General features: G+C 36.1%; 1 long non-coding RNA gene across 8 annotated transcripts in view; it reads right to left on the bottom strand.

Annotated features, from left to right (window-relative positions):
* The window catches only part of LOC102167654 (uncharacterized), a 238,403-nt gene that overhangs the window by 140,410 nt on the left and 76,879 nt on the right, over positions 1-21,114 (bottom strand). The window contains exon 3 of one of the 8 annotated variants that reach the window (XR_002335820.2): positions 11,428-14,506. The exons of 6 other annotated variants lie outside the window; for them this stretch is intronic. This is a non-coding gene — a long non-coding RNA (uncharacterized LOC102167654). Of the gene's footprint in view, positions 1-11,427; positions 14,512-21,114 lie in introns of those variants that run through there. One more of the 8 variants, XR_002335821.2, reaches the window with a different exon arrangement.

Here is a 21,114-nt window from a genome sequence, read left to right as displayed (position 1 = left end):
CCACAGCTTGTGGCAACACTAGATCCTTAACTCACTGAACAAGGCCAGGGATTGAACACACATCCTCATGGTGTTATCACTGCCGTGGCTCAGGTTTAATTCCAGACCTGGGAATTTCCACAAGCCACAGATGCAGCCCAAACCTCCCCCCAAAACCCAGGGTAGTCTGGACTAAGGTAATGCTTTCACTTGTTCTCAACACCACATTCATTCTTTCATTCAATAGCTGCTGGGGGTCTGCTGAGTGACTGGAGCTTTAGTGAGTACTAGAAAGACACAGATAAACAAAACATAAACAGCCTCTGTCCTCATGAAGCCTGCCACCTCTATATAATCAGTCAATACAGAACAAGAGGTAAGTCAAACTTTTGCCACAGCAAAAACTTAGTTTAGGAATTAAATAGAAAATGTAATAGAGTAGAAAGAACACAGGTCTTAAAGTTGGGACAGACGAGGATTAGAATGCTAGCTCTATAATTTATTATACATTACATATTTATTTATTACAAATTACATATGTAAAGCTGGAAATGAAATTCAAAGTGGTTTTTTGTTTTGTTTTGTTTTTCTTTGTCTTTTTTTTTTTTTTGCCATTTCTAGGGCCACTGCCGCGGCATATGGAGGTTCCCAGCCTAGGGTTCTAATTGGAGCTGTAGCCGCCAGCCTGCACCAGAGTCACAGCAACCTGGGATCTGAGCTGCGTCTGCCACCTACACCACAGCTCACAGCAACACCGGATCCCTAACCCACTGAGTAAGGCCAGGGATCGAGCCCACAACCTCATGGTCCCTAGTCGGATTCGTTAACCACTGAGCCATGACGGGAACTCCCAAAGTGTTTTTAATCCATAAAATGGGTATAATATTTATCTCACAGTGTTGATAAGTGGATTAATTAGAACATTCAACGCACATAGTTGGTTCTTAGTAAGTATTCACTTTCCACCTTTTTCAGTGATTTGTAGAATGCTAGCATTACATGAAGCAAGGTGTTGTCAAATTACTTGGAATAATAAAAATAGTTAAGCAAGGTTACTTAGATTTTCTTTTTAATTAAAACTTTCAGAGCTTTTAACATGCTAACATTTTTTTGTGAATTTCTAAAAGAACATGGTTTACAGCATTTCCCAAATTTATTTGACCACAGAACCCTTTCTGGATAGTACACAGAATAACATCTTGTGTATTTTTTCTGAACATGGTGTGAGAAACGTTTTCCTAGTGGGATGTTTGGATATGTTGCTCTGTCTCTTGGGCATGTCTGGAAGTACAATTGTCCCTCTGGGCCCTGGGAGGGGTCCATGCAAGAAAATTTATTCTGAGCAAACACAAAGAGGGCAAATATTTTCCCTTTGCTTCAAGTAACAAAATGGAGTCAGTAATGAAGTAAAGGCTTAAGTCTTTGTTTCACCTATGATGTTTAGGTATAGTCCTCAGGTTTGGGAAACCCTGAGAAATTACTATAGTAAAAATACTATGAGAAAGGAATTAGCAGGAAGGAGGAAAAACTGAAGATATTATATAGTAGGCAGAGACAAGAATGCTGTCCCTTTTCATGAAATTAAATATTTCTGTTTATATGATGGAAAATCTGTGCTGATTCATTCTCATTAAGGCTCTAGCAAGTTCATCAGAAAAACTTTATAGAGACCTTGGGGAAAACTCAACAGGGGGGAATTTCCTGTTGGGGGCTGGAGGTGGGGAGAGAGTATGTTCCCTTTATTGGGGTTTGCTTTGTTAATTGCTGTTTGAAGAAACCCCATTTCTTTCATAGTTGAAGCTAAGCAGAATTAATGTTAATTAGAAAATCATGTTAGTGTTCCCAGAGCACATTCAAGCTGTTAGTTGGGAAAAGGCTTGTCCAAAACACTTTTCTCATGGCTTTGTTTGCACGGGGAACTGAAGGGTGAGCAGTTTCAACAGGGCAAGAGTGAGAGAGCTGCCAGTTTATTTCTGGAACACAGCAGGATGTGTTTCAAAAGACACTCAAAATAAAAGGCACACTAAAAAGTACCAGAAATGATCTACTTCTTTTTAAAACCAGGGGTAGAGCCATCTTTGGGACTTGCAAAACAGGATGCTGTATGCGAGCCTGTGTTGCTGTGTGGCAATGGGGGGAGGGGGAAGGTGGGCTTATAGTCATGATTATCAGTATTCTAAATAATGTACAGCCTTATTATTTGAAGTAGACTGCATTTTCATTTTCTTGTATAAATCTGCACTGGGGTCTTTCCATCAATTATTCTTTAAGGACTATTTTACTTTACCCACTGAGGACTTTGATAAATAGATACATTGCCATCAAATCCCTGAGGTCTATGGACTTCCTTGGGGTATAATTAACTTGGATGGCTCACTAGATCTAAACAACTACCTCAGACAGTACAAGGGGAAAAAGAAATACTGTATATATTTTTCTGCAGATTCTGGAACCCTCTGATTATTTTTTTAAGGTGTGAGTTACATGCTACAGAATAAGAATGTTTAAAATCGAGTTACATGTGGGTACAAGTAAAGGATCACTACAAAATTCTGAAACATGAAATGACTTTAAAATTCAATGAAAATAATTATTAGGTTATTTATTTATGTATTCATCATTTCTTTCTTAAAACATATTAAGTGGCTCATAACCAAGATCACATATAAAATAAGTTTGATAAAATAAACCCAGGAATTGGAAATAGGATCTGTGAAAAGAGGCAATAGCAAATATGCTAACTTCATAGACTAGTACAGCTGTTCTGTGTGAGCATCAATTTTGATTCTGAGTTTCCTGAAAGGCAGAATTCAAAGGGAAGCATCATGAATTATTATCATTAGAAATGAAGACGTATATAAACAAATTCCTTTTTGAAGGCAGTTTCTCTGACACTAAATTCTAAAGGAAATAAAATCTTCTTTGCATGTGCTTTTCTTTCAGCACATAACTTCTCTTTTGAAAATTATTTTTTAGGGGCACAAATGATTCATGAATACATTTAAAAACTATAAAAGTGTACAGATTTAAAAGTTCAGGTCTTCACACTTTCAATCTCACACTCTTACTTGAAGGCTATAAAAAGTCTGCTTTTACCTCTCTAAAAGTCTGGCTTACCTCTCTATCTTTACCAAGCAGGTGTGAAAAAGTACATTAATCCCTATTTTAAATACCCTAGAGATATTTACTTCTCTAAAATACCATGTGGCTAATTCTTGTGTTGATTTTTATATTCAGATTTTTATACATTGGTTTAATTTCAGAGGATGAACACACACTTTCTAAGTAAAAATCAAGATATTAAAACAAATAAATATTTTCTAGTTCCTGCTGTGGTGCATGTCTGATGTAGGCGGAAGTTGCAGCTCGGATTCACATCTCTGGCCTGGCAATTTCCATATGCCACAAGTGCAGCCAAAAAAAAAAAAAAAAAAAAAAAAAGATGGAGTATCTAAAAGGAGCTTATTATGAATTTCAGATGAATCTCAGACTGACACTATTCTTAATTATTTATATATAATTCTGAAATTTACTTCCTGCTTCCAAATCAGTCTATTAGAATGTACACAGGCAGGTTTCAATATTGCATAGACACATTCATGTCTTTAGCTGTTATTTCTGACTTTTTAAAATAATGTCTAAGAAGCAGAATGACTCCTTCCAGCCAGGGATCTAACAATTTTAAAGAAATACTAAATAAAGAGAGAACTACTGAAGCAAATATAGTCTGCTTAAAAATCCTTAGGTTGTTCCTAGTACAACTTGAGTGTAGAAGAAATAGAATTTTAATTTCAAGGTAAACACTAGCATCTTCCAAACACATTCTTCTTAACTATCTGAATCTGATATCTTCTAAGAGAGAGTCAAAGTGAGTTGTGACCCACAGAAATCTTTGAGATTTAACAGGCTCTACAATTCCACTGATTCAGTTCCCCTCTTCCAACCAACTCATACAAGCTTCCTATGTCAGCCTCATTCATTACTTATTCCGTTCATACTTTGAGTAAAGGAGGAGAAAATGCAATGGCAGTCAATCACTTCAGAACTATAAGCTTTACAAAGTAGACAAATGATGGGTACCTCCACAAGCACATTTATTTACAATACCCATAACTATAGAATAGCTTCAAAAATTTGCCCTTGGCCTTTTCTTTTCTAAATGGGCATAAATTTGATTGGATGCTTTTAAGTATTTTGCATATTCATAGGAATGAAAACATCTCTTGCCTTTTATCCTATATACATTTCCACAAGATATTCTGAAAATGTGACTTGGTAGAGCTAAAGTGGGAAATTCTGAAGCAGGGTCCAAAGATATACACTGACTACACTGATCTGGATTGAGACTTAATTCATAGATCTCTGATTTTTTACAGAAATTATTCTCCTCATCTAAAAGAGAACCATTGTACATCATTGGTGGGAATGTAAACTGGTATAGCCACTGTGGAAAACAGTATGGAGGTTTCTCAAAAAACTAAAAATAGAACTACCATATGATCCAGCAATTCCACTACTGGATACATATCTTAAAAAACCAAAAACACTAATTTGAAAAGATACATGCACCTGAATGTTCATAGCAGCATTATTTGTAATTGTCAAGATATGAAGCAACCTTAAATGTCCATCAATAGATGGATGGATAAAGAAGATGTGGTATATATAATATTACACAGCCATAAAAAAGAACAAAATTTTGCCATTTGCAGCAATATGGATGGACTTGGAGGGCATTATGCTAAGTGAAATAAGTCAGAGAAAGACAAATACTATATGACATCACTTATAGGTAGGATCTAAAAAATACAACAAACTAGTGAATATAACAGAAAAAAAACAGACTCATAGAATGGAGAATATATAAAGAATAAATTAGTGGTTACCTGTGATGAGGGGAGGAGCAATGTAAGGGTGGGGAAGTGGGAGGCACAAACTACTAGGTGTAAGAGGCTCAAGGATGACTGAACAACACAGGGAATATAGACAATATTTTGTAATAACTAAATGGAAAGTAACCTTTAAAAATTGTGTAAAAATTTTTTAAAAATTCTGAAAAAGAAATAATTCTCATCTGGCTAGGCTGTTAAGAGAAGAATCCAATGATGATTTTTAGGAACCAACAAGAGGAGATTGTATCACTAATTCTCTTTCCCAGATTTCTTGGATTTGAACCTTAACTTGGTTACTTGAATTACAGGGCATGGCAGTCCTGAGAACTTGCTTTCAGGTTTGCATACTTTTACTAACATTTCTCAGGCTCCCCCTGGGCTACTTCTGACCCACCTATACAGGCAAAACATGACCTGGACTTAGTTGTAGATTCACCATGAATTCTAGGTCATGGTTTCCACTACAGCCACGGCACTGAGATTGATAGGGATCCTAGCAGATCTTAAATATTCACTTATGGAACTGACTCTAAAACTGAATAGCAAAATTCCAAAGTTTCTATGATGCAGTCATTAGTGATGCATTCCTCAGAGATGTGTTGTGAGCATTAAATGAGGTAATGTATACAAGGAGCTTACCATAGTGCCTCAAAACAGGGTAAACATCTAACAATAGTTATCCAGAAGGAAAAAAGAGTCAGATTCAAAGCAACACCAGAAGTTCACTGAAGTAGATTTGCTGTGAAGGCTCATTTCCCCTTCTCTTTCCCCCTTTTGGGCTCTGATTCCTCTTATGTAATATAAAATAAGTAAATGAGGTTATATAAGGCTACTGATCTCAGCACCATCACTACTGAAATGCTTTCCAGCTTGTAAGACAGATAATGTACATTAATTGTTTACATTAAATGAACTCTTGGGAGCACACAAACTAATTTTCTTTTTAAAATCATATCCTAAATTTTTATTATTTTTTAAAATTACTCAATGAATTTTATTACAATTATAGTTGTACAATGATCATCACAACCAAATTTTATAGCATTTCTATCCCAAATGCCAGGCACATCCCCCCATACCCCCACCTGTCTCATTTGGAAACCATAGGTTTTTCAAAGTCTGTGAGTCAGTATCTGTTCTACAATGAAGTTCCTTGTGTCCTTTTTTCAGATTCCACATGTAAGTGATAGCATTTGATGTTGGTGTCTCCCTGTCTGGCTGACTTCACTTAGCACAATGATTTCTAGGTCCATCCATGTTGCTGCAAATGCTGTTACTTCTTTCCTTTCAATGGCTGAGTAATAGTCCATTGTGTATGTGTACCTCTTCTTCTTGATCCACTCCTCTGTCGGTGGACATTTAGGTCGTTTCCATGTCTTGGCTAGTGTATGTAGTGCTGCAACGAACACTGGAATACATGTATCTTTTTGAGTGATGGTTTTCTCTGGATAGATGCTCAGGAGTGGGATTGCTGGATCAAATGGTGGTTCTATTTTTTGTTTTCTGAGGAATCTCCACACTGTTTTCCACAGTGGTTGCACCAATTTACATTGCCACCAACAGTGTATTAGGGTTCCCTTTTCTGCATACCCTCTCCAGCACTTACGGTTTGTAGACTTTTTGATGATGGCCATTCTGGCTGGTGTAAGGTGGTACCTCAGAGTGGATTTGATTTGCATTTCTCCAATGATGAGTGATGTTGAACATCGTTTCATGTGTTTTTTTGGCCATCTGTATGTCTTTGGAGAATTGTCTGTTTAGATCTTCTGGCCATTTTTTGATGGGACTGTTTGTTTTTTAGGTATTAAGCTGCAGAAGGTGTTTATAAATTTTGGAGATTAATCCCTTGTCAGTCGATTCATTTGCAACGATTTTCTCCCATTCTATGGGTTGTCTTTTCGTTTTGTTTAGGGTTTCCTTGGCTGTGCAGAAACTTTTAAGTTCAATTAAATCCCATTTGTTTATTTTTGTTTTTATTGTCATTACTCTAGGAGGTGGATCTGAGAAGATATTGCTGTGGTTTATGTCAGAGTGTGTTTGGCCTATGTTTTCCTCTAAGAGTTTTATAGTGTCTGGTCTTATATCTAGGTATTTGATCCATTTTGAGTTTATTTTTGTGTATGGTGTTAGGGAGTGTTCTAATTTCATTCTTTTACATATAGCTGTCCAGTTTTCCCAGCACCACTTGTTGAACAGTCTGTCTTTTCTCCATTGTATATTCTTGCCTCCTTTGTCATAGATTAGTTGACTGTACGTGTGTGGATTTAATTCTGGGCTTTCTATCCTGTTCTACTGATCTACATTTCTGTCTTTGTGCCAGTACCATATGGTTTTGATGACTGTAACTTTTTAGTACAGTCTGAAGTCAAGGAGCCTGATTCCTCCAGCTCCATTTTTCTTTCTCAAGATATCTTTGGCTATTCTAGGTCTTTTGTGCTTCCAAAGAAACTTTAAAATATTTTGTTTTAGTGCTCTGAAAAATGTTCTTGGTAATTTGATAGGCATTGTACTGAAGCTGTAGGTTGCCTTTGGTAGTATAGTCACTTTGATAATACTGATTCTTCCAATCCAAGAGCATGGTATGTCTTTCCATCTGTTTCTATCATCTTTGATTTCTTTCATCAGCATCTTTCAGTTTTCAGAGTATAGATCTTTTCTCTCTTTACATACGTTTATTCCTAAGTATTTTATTCTTTTTGATGTGATGATAAATGGAATTGTTTCCCTAATTTCTTTTTCTGATATTTCATTGTTAGTATATAGAAATGCAGTCGATTTCTGTGTATTAATTTTGTATCCTGCAACTTTACCAAATTCATCAATGAGCTCTAGCAGTTTTCTGGTAGCATCTTTAGGATTTTCTAGGTATAGTATCTTGTCATCTGCAAATAGTGATAGTTTTACTTCTTCCTTTCTATTGTGGATTCCTTTTATTTCTTTTTCTTTTCTGATTGCTGTGGCTAAGACTTCCAAAACTATGTTGAATAACAGTGGCAAGAGTGGACATCCTTGTCTTGTTCGTGATCTAAGTGGGAATTCTTTCAGCTTTTCTCCATTGAGAATGATGTTAGCTCTGATTTGTCATATATGGGCTTTATTATGTTGAGATAGTTTCCTTCTATGCCCACTTTCTGAATGGTTTTTATCAGTAATGGGTGTTGGATTTTGTCAAAGGCTTTTTCTGCATCTATTGAGAGGATCATATGGTTTTCTTTCTTCAGTTTGTTAATGTGGTGTATCACACTGACTGATTTGTGGATATTGAAGAATCCTTGTATCCCTGGGATAAATCCCACTTGGTCATGATGTACAATCCTTTTAATGTATTGTTGGATTCCATTTGCTTGTATTTTGTTGAGGATTTTTCCATCTATGTTCATCAGTGAAATTTGCCTGTAGTTTTCTTTTTTTGTGGCATCTTTGTCTGGTTTTGGTATCAGGGTGATGGTGGACTCATAGAATGAGTTTGGGAGTGTCCCTTCCTCTGCGATTTTTTTGGGAATAGTTTCAGAAGGATAGGTGATGGCTCTTCTCTAAATGTTTGATAGAATTCACCTGTGAAGCCATCTGGTCCTAGACTTTTGTTTGTTGGAAGTTTTTTAATCACAGTTTCAATTTCAGTACTTGTGATTGGTCCATTCTTCTTTTCTGTATCATCTTGGTATAGCCTTGTAAGATTTTACTTTTCTAAGAATTTGTCCATTTCTTCTGGATTTTCATTTTTTGGAATATAGTTGTATGTAGTAGTCTCTTATGATCCTTTGTATTTCTGTGATGTCCATTGTAACTTTCTTTTTCTTTTTTTTTTTTTTTTGTCCTTTGTCTTTTTTTTAGGGCTGCACCCATGTCATACAGAGGTTTCCAGACTAGGGGTCTAATCTAATCTGCCAGCCTACTCCACAGCCACAGCAATGCAATATCCAAGCCACATCTGTGAACTCCACCAAAGCTCACAGCAACACCAGATCCTTAACCCACTGAGCAAGGCCAGAGATCGAATCCACAGTCTCATGGTTCCTACTTGGATTCATTTCTGCTGCTCCACGATAGGAACTCCCTCCTTTTCCTTCCTAATTTTATCGATTTGAGTCCTCTCTCTTTTTTTCTTGATTAAGTCTGGCTAAGGGTTTATAAATTTTGTTGATCTTTTCAAAGAACCATCTTTTAGTTTCATTAATCTTTTCTACGGCTTTCTTCATTTCTGTTTCATTGATTTCTGCTCTGATCTTTATGATTTCTTTCCTTCTGCTAACTTTAGGTCTTGTCTGTTCTTCTCTCTCTAGCTGCTTCAGATTAAAGTTAGGTTGTTTTTTTTTTTTGAGCTTTTTCTTGTTTCCTGAGGTGGGCTTGTATTGCTATAAACTTCCCTCTTAGAACTGCTTTTGGTGCATCCCATAGGTTTTGGAGTGTCTTATCTTTGTTGTATTTGCTTCTAGATATTTTTTAATTTCCTCTTTGATTTCTTCAGTGATCCATTGGTTGTTTAGTAGCATACTGTTTAGTCTCCACGAGTTTTTTTATAGTTTTTTTCTTGTCATTGATTTCCAGGCTTCTAGCGTAGTTGGAAAAGATGCTTGATATGATTTCAATTTTCTTAAAGTTAGCAAGGCTTGATTCGTGGCCCAGAATGTGATCAATCCTAGAGAATATTCCCTGTGCACTTGAGAAGAATGTGATTCTGCTGCTTTTGGATGGAATGTACTATAAATATCTCTTAAGTCCATCTGGTCTAATGGTTCATTCAAGGCCTGTGTTTCCTTATTGATTTTCTGTCTGGATGATCTGTCCATTGCTGTAAGTGGGGTGTTCAATTCCCTCACTATTATTGTGTTACTGTTGATTTCTCCTTTTAAGGTTGTTAGCAGTTGCCTTATATATTGAGGTGATCCTTTGTTGAGTGCACATATATTTACAATTGTTATATCTTCTTCATGGATTGATCCTTTGATCATTATGTAATGTCCTTCTTTCTCTCTTACAATATTCTTTATTTTAAGGTCTATTTTTTTCTGCTCTGAGTATTGCTACTCCAGCTTTCTTTTGATTCCCATTTGCATGGAATATTTTCTTCCATCCTCTTACTTTCAATTTGCATGTGTCCCTAGAAGTGAAGTGGGTCTCTTGAAGACAGCATATATATGGGTCTTGTTTTTGTATCCTTTCAGCCAGTCTATGTCTTTTGGTTGGGGCATTTAGACCATTTGCATTTAAGGCAATTATTGATATGTATGTTCTTATTGCCATTTTATTAATTGCTTTGGATTTCTTTTTGTTGCTCTTTTTTCTTCCCTTCTTCTCTTGTTCTCTCCTCTTGTGGTTTGATGACTATCTTTAGTGTTGTATTTGAGTTGATTTTCCTTATTTGTGTGTATATCTATTGTAGATTTTTGTCTTGCAGTTACCCTAAAGTTTTGATATAGGAGTCTATATATATAAACAAGATTGTCTTAAGTTGTTGATGTCTTAACTGCAAGTGCGTCTCCAGTGTCCTGCATTTGTACCCTCCTCTTCTCATGATTTCTGATTTTGGTAGCATATTTGTGCGTGGATGATTTCCTACCTTTACTGTATATATGCCTTTACTGGTGAGCCTTGTCATTTGTAGTATTTTTGTTTCTAGTTGTGGTCTTTTCTTTTCTGCCTAGAGAAGTTCCTTTAGTATTTGTTGTAAGGCCGGTTTAGTGCTGCTGAATTCTCTTAGCTTTTGCGTATCTGTAAAGCTTTTGGTTTCTCCTTCAAATCTGAGTGAGAGCCTTGCTGGGTAAAGTAATCTCGGTTGGAGATTTTTTCCTTTCATCACTTTAAGTATCTTATGCCCCTTCCTTCTGGCCTGCAGAGTTTCTGCTGAAAAATTGCTGATAACCTTATTAGGGTTCCCTTGTATGTTATTTGTTTCTTTTCCCTAGCTGCTTTCATGATTTTCTCTTTGTCTTTAATTTTGGTCACTTTGATTAATATGTGTCTCGTGGTGTTCCTCCTTGGGTTTATTTTATATGACACTCGTTGTGCTTCCTGTATTTGAGTAAGTGGTTCCTTTCCCATGTTAGGGAAGCTTTCAGGTATTATCTCGTCAAATATTTTTTCTGTCCCTTTCTCTCTCACTTCTCCTTCTGGCACCCCTGTAATACAGATATTGGTACATTTAACATTGTCCCAGAGTTCTCTGAGACACTCATTTCTTTTCAATCTTTTTTCTCTTTCCTGTTCCACATCAGTGATTTCCACTAGTCTATCCTCCACCTCACTTATTTGTTCTTCTGCCTCCTATATTCTGCTGTTGGTTGAATTGCTTCTCATGAATATTTTATTTCAGTTATTGTATTCTGCATCTCTGATTGCTTAAGTTTTAAATCTTGTATTTCTTTGCTCAGTGTTTCCTATAAATTATCAACCTTTGCTTCCAGTTTATTTCCAATGTCTTGCATCATCTTCAGCATCAACATTCTAGAGTCTTTTTCCTGGAGGCTGATAATCTCCAGATCACTTAACTGTTTTTCTCATGTTTTTTCTTGCTCCTTATCTGAGTTATAGTTCTCTGCCTTTTCATTTTTATAGGTTTTTGGTGTGTTCTCCTTTTTGCAGACAGTAGATTGGTAGCCTCTCTTACTTCTGATGTCTGCTGCCTTTGTGGCTGAAGTTGGTAAGGGGCCTTGCTGTAGGCTTCTTGATGGGAGGGACTGGTGCCTGCCCACAGGTAGGTAGGGCTGATTCTTATCTCTACGATGGGTGGGGCTTTGTCTCTGGGTGAGATTAGAGGCAGCTGTGTGCTTGGGGAGTCTTTAGGAAGCCTGTTTACTGATGGGTGAGGCCAGATCCTCCTCAAATGGACACCTCCAGAGAAACACAAGCCAATGAATCTTCCTGAGACCTTTGCCTCCAATGACCTTCCCACAATGAGCCACAGTCAACCCCTGCCTTCCCTGGAGATCCTCCAAAACTGCAGTCAGGTCTGACCCACATTCCTGTGGAGGCTTTGCTTTGCCCTGGGACCCAGTGAACATGAAAGCTTGCGTGCATCTTTCAAGAATGGGGTCTCCATTTCCCCCAGTCCGGTGGAGCTCCTGCACACAAGGCCCACTGGCCTTCAATGCCAGATGCTCTCGGAGCTCTTTCTCCCAGTGCCAGATTCCCCAGGCATGGGGACCTGATGTGGGGCTCAGAACTCTCACTCCTGTAGGTGGGTCTCTGTGACCCACAGTTACTTTCCAGTCTGTGGGCTGCCCACCTGATGGGTATGGGGTTGCTTATATCATGTAATCACCCCTCCTACCATCTTGATATGCCCTCCTCTTTGTCTTCTGGAGTAGGATACCTTTTTGAAGGTTTCCAGTCCATGTGGTTGAAGGTTGTTCAGCATTTGGTTGTAATTTTGTTATTTTTATGAGAGAAGGTGAGCTCTAGTCCTTCTATTCTATCTTAATCCCGTCTCCCTCATGTCCTAAATTTTGCATTGAGATACACCTCTCATTACGACTGGTAAATCAGTGAAAGTACTTCATCGAAATCCACACAAACTAAATTGAATCCAAGTTACCTTCTGACTTACTGTTGTTATGAGTATAATGGCATTGGGAATAATACAATAGACTGGTCTCCCTCCAACAGTCTGTAAAGAATCTATTTGACATTATCTTGATTTACCCATAGGATCTGGCCCAGCATATCATGCATATCTGCATGGTTTCAGCCAGCCTCCATCAGTACAAGTTGTAAGGTAGGATAAATAAGTGTTTACTTGGAAGGCATTAGTCTAGCTTTTTGTTTTTATTTTTCAGCTGCACCTGCAGCATGTGGTAGTTCCCCAGGCAGGATTGAATCTGTGCCACAGCAGTGATCCAAGCCCTGCAGTGACAATGCGAGATCCTTAACCCACTCCACCACAAGGGAGTTCCCAGAAGTCTAGTTTCTGAGACACAGCATCAGCCCACTAGGCATCCTTAGAACCCACAAGACCCTTACCCTACTCCAACTTAAGGTCAAAGAGGCTCCAGCCAGTTCTGGATTCACTAATACAAACAGTTCCTGTCCCACTTCTTCACTATGACTATGTTTCTCAGCATCAGAAGAATTATGTCTTTTCCTGGCAGTCTAAAGTCAGCTGCATCTGAAGACATAAAGAAACTGTGGAGATAACTGATTGGGTATGGAGGACAGAGAAGGAAGAGTTTGGGACAAAGCTTGGTGTTAGATATAAAGCACAAAAGGAAGTTTTGAGAGAACTCTGATACTCAGGAACTAGGTATAATTATCCATAGAATAAATTAATAACTTTCTATAAGACCTGGTAAGAAGTTGAATGGATCCATCATAGATCCCATTTCTTATAACCCAGGTCATTACCTTATACACATTTTCAATGCTGAATACTGGAGACTTTTTTAAAAAATACAAATTCCTGGGATTTTTCTTACTCTAATCTCTGCAGGTAGGACCTAGACATTGGTGTTTGTTAAAAATCTCAGTGACTCTAAAGTGTAGCCACTGATCCAGTGGTTTCCCTACACTCAAAATATTGACTACTTATTCTGTAATAGAGGAAAACAAATATGACTCCATATTAGATCTGTTTCTTTTACTTTAACTGTTACATTCTATTGCTTTTGCTTTAAGAATATTCCCTATAGAATGAAATATACAGGATGGCCTATTCTCAAGGCTCTGACCTTTAAGAGTGTAGCACTTTTCCATTCATATACAGAGAATAACATTGTTTTGTTGGAGGTTTACAGAAACATCCTGACCTATGTGGACAGCTGCAAAAACAAACAATTCCTGCACCAAGAATTTGCAGCACCACCTCCCCCACCCCAACCCCCTGTCTTATTTAGCATAAAAGAAGCCTGAATTTTGACTGGCCTAAGATGGTTCTCTAGAACATCAGTCTGCCATCTTCTTCTGCTGGCTGTCCTAATAAAGTTATTTCTTGTCCCAACAACTTGTCTCCTAATTTACTGGCCTGTCATGCAGTGAGTTTGGACTTGGTAAAAATTTCAATGCTTAGTCTTCTACTCAGCCAGCTACCATACCTGCCTCTAATACTAGTAAATTATGAAAGAATTTGAGGTAAGTTATTTATGTGTTCTTGGTCCTGAAAGAGAAAAATCTTAATTCTCAAAACCCAGAAAAGATGTGGGCTGAACTCTCCAGTCATACTAGAGGCCTTCCATGACAACAAACCTTGTTCACCAAACCTTGTTCCACCATGAGATTCCTGGCCTGGCAGGGTAAAGAGGTAGGATTTGAAGGAAGTTTAATGCCATGGTCCTAAATGACAACATGGGCTATGAGGACCAGCCCCATAAAACTGGAAAACACAGCTGAAAGTCATCTTTAAATAGCAAGTGCACTGGTTTCCTATGACTATTGTTATGGAGTACCGTAATCTGGGTGGCTTAAAACAACAGAAATTTATTTCCTCATAGTTACAGAAAAACAGTTATAGAAGTCCAAAATCAAGGTATTGGAAATGCCATGCTTCCTCTGAAGGATTTAGGGAAGAATCTTTGCCTCTTCCTGGCTTCTGGTGGTTGCTGGCATTCCTTGGTGTTCCTTGGCTCATAGCTGCGTAATTCCAAGCTCTGTTTCCATCCTCATGTGGGCTTCTCTTCTGTGTATAGCTGAGTGTCCAAGTTTCCCTGTTCTTATAAAGACACCAGTCACTGTATTAAGGTCCACACTGACCCCTTATGACCTCACCTTAACTTGATTACATCTGCAAGGACCCTATTTTCAAATAAGGTCACGTTTACAGATGCTAGGGGTTAGGACTCAGACATGTCATTTGGGGGACACAATTCAACCTATATCATAAGGATTAGCTGTGTAATCTGCTTCCTGGAAAAATCCCTCCTGCTGCCTTTAACTAACCTCTTGACTTTTCAGGTTTTGACTTCTGCTTGCTGACTCTATAATTGTACTTTCTGCCATCCTCAATACCATCTGATACCTCAATATCTCAGAGCGACAGAGTTTTTAAAGTAGGAATAATTTTACAGAGGATGTCCTCTGTATATGCGCACTAATAAAATATGCATTTTACAAATGAGGACATGATAGCCCAAAGAGGGATGGAACCTACCCTTCCCTGTCTAGCTACTAGAGAAAGGAGTCACTAACTTCATTCTTGTTTTAACTTCTGACCTGAGCATACCACCAATGCCTCTTATTCAAACTCTGCCCCATTTGGTCACCTGTTTTTTTTTTTGTTTTTTGTTTTTTTAACTTTTCTATCTTCCCACACCTCCATCATAACCCCATTAGCCAGTCTGACACCTGTGCTTTTTTTTTTTTTTTTAAACTAATTCACTAACCTCACTTCTGAGTACTTACTGGCAAAATTTATTAATCTCTAAATCTTAGCCCACCTTAAACTCTGGCTTAAACTGCTCTTTTCACAATCTAAGAAAGTACCAAACAGAAAAATTAGACCATATCCTCTTCCTATATGGTGACTCTTTATGCTATCAATTTATTTTTCAGCACAGTCATAAAAAAGAACCCCAAAGACATGGAACCATTACATAATTTGTATAGTCCATTCCCTTGAACCCAGACAGACTTCCTCTGAGCCAACCTTACTTCCTTGTTGACCCAAGGCCCTCTATTCTGGTTACTACTTTGAATATGATTAAAGAGCTTGGGACTTACTACATGAAAGGCAGTTTTCTATTTTTATGTTTGTTCTTCTGCATTAGAAATCCTAAGGGATGGTCTGTTCACGCCTCACTGGGCCCATAACTGAAATACCACTGGGAGCTTTCCCTGTATTTACTGACAGTTAGATTAACTGCTGTCTATTTCTGGTTCTGAAATGACTTTTTCTTTCTGTGAATTTGAACAAATAACTGTTATAACTATTTCCCTTTCCCTATAAAATGATATGCTTATTGCTCATGGATGTTGTTAGGTTTAACAAGGTTGTTACCAAGTGATTATATATCAACCTAAATTATAAAGCATTTTATGCTTATTTTTATTGGTTGTGCTGCCATACACATCAATTTAGGAGGCATTTCTTTATTTATTGGGCACCTACTATGTACCAGCCTTGTACTACATAGTGTTAGTAATCTATAGCTTAAGAAAATAATAAATGTTCAATATATACTTGATTGATCAAAGTATATGATATAGTCCCTGCTTTCAAGGAACCTAGAGCTTCTGTAGTTAAGAGTAGTTTGCTTATTTTGAGGCAAAAGCATTTTGCTTAAATAAAATGTTCTCAGGCAAGTCTAGCCATTAGCAAGAATAAGAGCAAAGAAAGGACAAGGAACTAACATTTATTAAGCACTTAATATATACTAAATACCAATGCTGTACTTTAAAACTTTTTTATTTTACTACGATAGAACACTTAACATGAGCTCTAGATTTTTAAATTTTTAAGTAATTTTTAAGTCAGCAGTACTGTTGATTATTGTCAGAATGTTGCACGGCAGATCTCTATAAGGTAATTGTTTGACTTATCTGAAAGCCTGTTGATTAGTAACATACATTTTCCCCAGCTCCCAGACTGTGGCAACCACCTTCTACTCTTTGATTCTATGAATCTGGCTATTTTAGATACCTCACATAAGTAGCATCATGCATTCCATGTCTTTCTGTAATGGCTGATTTCACATAGCATAATGCTCTCAAGGTTTATCCATGTTGTGGCATATTGCAGATACACTTTCTTTTTATAAGGCTGAATAGTATTCCATTGTATGTGTGTATAATGCATTTTCCATATCCATTCTACTGCCAGTGGATATTTAAATTGTTTCCATATCTTGGGTACTGTGAATAATACTGTTATAAGCATAGGAGTGCTAATATCTCTTCAAGATCCTGATTTCAATCCTTGCAGATAAATACCCAGAAGAGACTTATGGATTATATGGTAGACTGATTTTAATTTTTTGAAGAACATCTGTACTCTTTTCCATAGTGGGTACATCATTTTGCATTCCCAACAACAGTGTGCAAGGGTTCTAGTTTCTCCACATCTTCCTCAACACCTGCCTTTTTTCTTTTTTTTAATATTAGCCACTTTGACAGGTGGGAGGTAATATCTCATTGTGGTATTGATTTGCATTTCCCTGACAATTAGTGATGTTAAGCATTTTTTCATATACCTGTTTTCCATTTGCATATCTTTGGAGAAATGTCTTTTCAAGTCCTCTCTCCATTTTTAAATTGAGTTATTAAATTTTTAAAATTGAGTTATAAGATTACCTCATATATTATAAAGATTAACCTTTTATCATATACATGGTTTTCAAGTAATTTCAACCATTCTATAGGTTGGCTTTTTGTACTGTTGATTGTTTCTTCTGCTGTGCAGAAGATTCTAATTTAATATAGTCCCACTTGTTTATTTTTGTTTTTGTTGCCTGTGATTTGGGTATCACATCCATGAAATTATTACCAAGACTAATGTCTTGAAGATTTTTCCCCTATGTTTTCTTCACAGAGTATTATATTTTAAAGCTTACATTTAAGTCTTTAATCTATTTTGAGCTAAGTTTAATGTATGATTTAAGATAAGGATCCAATTTCATTCTTTTATGTGTAGTTATCCAGTTTTCCCAACATTTATTGAAAAGACTACCCTTTAATCATTGTATATTCTTGGTTCTCTTGTTAGAGATCAGTTGACCATATATGTGTAGATTTATTTCTAAACCCTCCATTCTGTTCCATAATTCTATATGTAGGTTTTTATGCCAATACCATACTGTTTTGATTACTGTAGATTTGTAATATATTTTGAAAACAGATAATGGGATGCCTCCAACTTTTTTATTCTTCCTTAAGATTGTTTTGGCTGTTTGGGAACTTTTGTAGTTCTGTATGAATTTTAGAATTTTTTTTCTAACTATAAAAAATACCATTGGGATTTTGGATAGGGACTATATGGAATCTGTAGATCACTAGGGTTTTGTTGGACATTTTAACAATATTAAGTCTTGCAACTGATAAAAATGTTCTCTTTCCATTTGTTTGTTTCTTCTTTAATTTCTTTCATTAATGTGTTATAGCTTTCAGGATATAATTCTTTCACCTGCTTGAATTATACCTAACTATTTTGGTTTTGGTACTATTATAAATAGTACTGTTTTCCTAATTTCCTTTTCAGAGAGTGTGGTTGTTAGTGTACTGAAATGCAATGAATTTTTGCATGTTGATTTTGTATCCTGAAAATTTTTAAAAATCATGTATTAGTTCTAGCAGTTTTTTAAATGGAGTCTTTAGGATTTTCTAGACATAAGATGATCATGTCATCTTCAAAAAGGTAACATTTAACTTCTTTCTTTTCATTTTGGATGCCTTTTATTTATATTTCTAATTGCTCTGGCTAGGACTTCCACAACCATGTCAAAGAGAAGTGGTGAAACTAAGCCTGAAGTTAGCATAAGGAAGGAAATAATAAAAATTAGGGCATAAATAAACAAAATAGAAAATAAGAAAACAACAATAAAATGAAACTAAGAGTTGTCAAACCTTTAGCTAGACTAAGAGAAAAAGAAAGAAAATTCAAAACCAGGAATTGAAGAGCAGACATTATAGCTGATGCCACAGAAATAAAAAGGATTATAAAAGATTACTATGTACAATCATTCACCAACAAACTGGGTAACCTGGAAGAAATGCATAAATCCCTACAAGCATGCAACCTACAGAGCGTAAATCATGAAGAAACAGAAAGTGTGAAAAGACCTATAACTAATATGGACATTGAATTGGTAAAAAAAAAATAATAATACTAATAAATAAATAAAAAATTCCCCCAAAACAAAAGCCCAGGACCGAATAGTTTCACTGGTGAAGTCTAACAAACATTTAAGGAATTACTGCCAATTCTTCTCAAATTCCTCTAAGCCCATTTTATGAGACCAGCATTATCCTGAACCCAAAGCCAAAGATATCACAAGGAAAGAAAACTATAGGCCAATATCACTGATGAATGTAGATGCCAAAATCTTCAAGAAATACTAGCAAATAGGATCCAACAGCCTATCAAAGGACCATACACCATGACCAAGTGGGACTTATCCCTGGGATGTAAGGATGGTTCAACACAAAAACCAGTGAATGTGATGTACCACATTAACATCATAAAAGATAAAAATTAGATGATTATCTAAATACATGCAGAAAAAGCATTTGACAAAAACTGAACATCCTTCCATTAAAAATTCTCAACAAGCTAGGAATAGAAGGAAAGTATCTTAACATATTAAAGGCCATTATATATAAAGCCCATAGCTAACATTAAGAATTCTCAGTGGTGAAAAACTGAAAGCTTTTCATGTAAGATTAGGAACAAGGCAGGGGTACTCGACATATATATTTATATTTATATATAATATATGTGCTTAATTTTTATATCTTCTCAGCAGATTGTCCCTTTTATCATTATGTAGTGTCCTTCTTTGTCTCTTATGACATTTTGACTTAAAAGTCTATTTTATCTGACATAATTCTAGCCAACCCTGCTCTCTTTTGGTTACCATTTTCCATCTCTTCACTTTCAGTGTGTGTGTGTGCTTAATCTAAAGTGAGTTTCTTCTGTACAGCAAAGTGACCCAGCTATATATATACTTTGCTGTACAGCAGAAGTTGAAACAACACTGTAAATCAACTATAATTTAAAAATTTTTAAAAATAAAGTTCAGGAACATTAAAAAAAAGTAAGAACAGAAATAGGTGGACTTTATTTTAATAATATATATAATTTAGCTCAGTCTATCCAAAATATCATTTTAACATGTAATCAAATAAAAAAACTTAAGGAAAAAAAAGTAAGTTTCTTGTGGTGATAATCTTGAAATGTATAGAAACATCAAATCACTATGTTGTGTACCAGGAGCTGACGTAACGTTATAGGTCAATTATACTTCAAAAGCAAATATACTTATAGAAAAAGAGATCAGATTTGGGATTACCAGAGGCAGGAGAGTTGGGGAATGGGAGTGGATGAAGTACTCAAAAGGTACAAACTTCCAGTTGCAAGTTAAATAAGCACTAGGAATGTAAATATAATTAACACTGCTGCATGTTATATATGACTGTTGTTAAGAAAGTAAATCCTAAGAGTTCTATCACAAGGAAAACTTTTTTCTACTTCTTTAATTTTGTTTCTATATGAGATGATAGATGTTCACTAAACTTACTTTGATAATCATTTCATGATCTACAGAAATCAAATCTTTATGTTGTACATCTTAAACTTATACACTGCTGTATGTCAATTCTATCTCGACAAAACTGGAAGAAAAAATAAAGTTTCTTGTATACAGTATATAGTTGGCTGTTTTTCACAATCCAGCCAGCCACTCTTTATCTTTCCTTAGAGTTTAAACCATTTACATTAAAAGTAACTGTTGATAGGAAAGGATTTACTATTGCCATTTTGTTATTTTTCAGTCTTATAGTTCTTATTGTCTATTCCACTCTTGCTGTGTTCTTTTGTGTTCTACTAATTTTTTAAAATTGATATCCTTTGAATCCTTTCTCATTTCCTTTTGTATAATTTCTACAGGTTTCTCTCTCTCTCTCTCTCTCTCTCTGTGTGTGTGTGTGTGTGTGTGTGTGTAGTTACCTTGGAGATTACATAAAATACCCTACAGTTACAATAGTCTATTTTAAGCTGATAATAATTTTTTTTTTTTTTTTTTTTTTTTGCTTTTTAGGGCCATACCTGCAGTATATGGAAGTTCCCAAGCTAGGGGTCAAATCGGAGTGGTAGCTGCTGGCCTATACCACAGCCACAGCAACGCAGGATCTGAGCTGCGTCTGCAACCTAAAACACAACTCATGGCAATGCTAGATCCTTAACCCACTAATCGAGACCAAGGATCAAACCCTCATTCTCGTGGTTACTAGTCGGGTTCATTACTGGTGAGCCATAATGGTTCAATTTCAGTTAAATTGCATACAAAAACTCTACACTTTTTAACTTCTCCCTCAACACACAATTTTTTGTTATTGTCACAATTTATAGATAAATAAATAGATATTTATAGCATGCATCTTCTAAAATATTTTTATTTATAGCTATTTTAATACTTTAGTCTTTTAACTTTAATACTCTAATTTAAAATGATTTACCCATCACCATTACCATAATACAATATTCTGTATTTGTCTATATATTTATCTTTATCAGACATTATACTTTATCTTCACCACAATCCCCTGAGGCAGGTATTATCATTCACATTTCCAGATAAGGAATTGAGGCTCAGAGAAATTTGGA

Source organism: Sus scrofa, chromosome 9 (genome assembly GCF_054392235.1).
Source record: "Sus scrofa isolate SSC_HxYL_T2T_F1_AM1 chromosome 9, Sscrofa_HxYL_maternal_Yorkshire_Landrace_v2.0, whole genome shotgun sequence".
NCBI classification, from domain to species: domain Eukaryota; kingdom Metazoa; phylum Chordata; class Mammalia; order Artiodactyla; family Suidae; genus Sus; species Sus scrofa.
This window is presented reverse-complemented; position numbering and strand designations above follow the sequence as displayed.